The sequence below is a fragment of the Ruditapes philippinarum genome, unplaced genomic scaffold, assembly GCF_026571515.1.
Source record: "Ruditapes philippinarum isolate M1 unplaced genomic scaffold, ASM2657151v2 ctg1260_1_1_1_1, whole genome shotgun sequence".
NCBI classification, from domain to species: Eukaryota; Metazoa; Mollusca; class Bivalvia; order Venerida; family Veneridae; genus Ruditapes; species Ruditapes philippinarum.
The window spans coordinates 94,141-95,254 of NW_026852938.1; the positions used below are offsets into that span (position 1 = coordinate 94,141).

Sequence of the window (1,114 nt, forward strand, 5' to 3'; positions counted from 1 at the left end):
TAACCTTTATCATAAAGTTTATTTGTGAATGTGATAATGTAATGTATAAATAATAATGAAATGAAAGACTTCAAATAAATTTGGCACCATCACTTGATTTAAGTTAGGGGTCATCTTTTATCTGAAACTTTAGACATCTAGTAAGAATCACCTGAAATTGGAAAAAGAATAAATGAATTAGAAAATTCAGAGGACAAAGTGATCTATGGATTGCAAGTACTATACGTTCTTAAATTTTAAAAGATATAAAAATATGAATCTAGATAATAGCACGAAAACTTTTGTTATAATAGATTTACACATGTTTTTTTTTTGCATTTAACGTGTCAAAAAGAAAAAATAATAATCAAAGATATTGAAAAGTTAAATATACTTACGAATTATTGATCTTCTTGGAATATAGCTTGAACCCCTTGGTCTATAATCTCGATCACCAATTCCTCTAAATAAACCATCTCCTCGTGTAAAATGTCCAGATCCAGAACGGTGTCCTGATTCAAAATGGCGTCCTGATCCAAAACGGCGACCTGAATCAAATTCGCGTCCTGATCTAAAATGACTATCTGAATCGAAATGGCGTCCTGGTCCAAAACGGCGCCCTGATTCAAAATGGCGTCCCGAACCAGAAAAGCGACCAAATCTGTCGTTGTCGAAGCTACCGTATGATTGCGCGTAAACACAGCACAACACCGATAAGGCGGCAATGATTACTAAGGTGTTCATGTTAAAACTGAAATTTGAAAGAAATAAAACTATGAATAAAAGTAAAATTTAAACTAGGAACCTTTTAAAATGTAACATTGATTTATTTATTTGAAAATATTGAAAATGACATTAACTATGAAATTTGATGCATTTACTTTTTTTATCAGTATTCATTGACATTAAGTCCAGTGGGAATATAGCTATATTCTAAAGTAGAAAATTATCATAATATTCACATTTATCTAGATATAGAAAACAGCTTACCTTGTATGTTTCAAGATGTACTATGTGTGAGCTTGAAGAAGTTAATCTGATACCGAGAAAACTTTTCGAATCATTTATATATCTTTCTGAAATTGGAACTGAAGTAACAAAAATGTGGTTTATGACGACAAGTTGGTAAACACTG

At 31.1% G+C, this 1,114-nt stretch overlaps 1 long non-coding RNA gene across 1 annotated transcript; it reads right to left on the reverse strand.

Moving 5' to 3' along the window:
* Positions 1-1,114, reverse strand: LOC132728646 (uncharacterized). The gene is made up of 3 exons (XR_009625512.1): positions 970-1,114; positions 378-730; positions 1-151 (listed from the first exon to the last, which is right to left on the reverse strand). It is a non-coding gene; the product is annotated as an uncharacterized LOC132728646 (long non-coding RNA).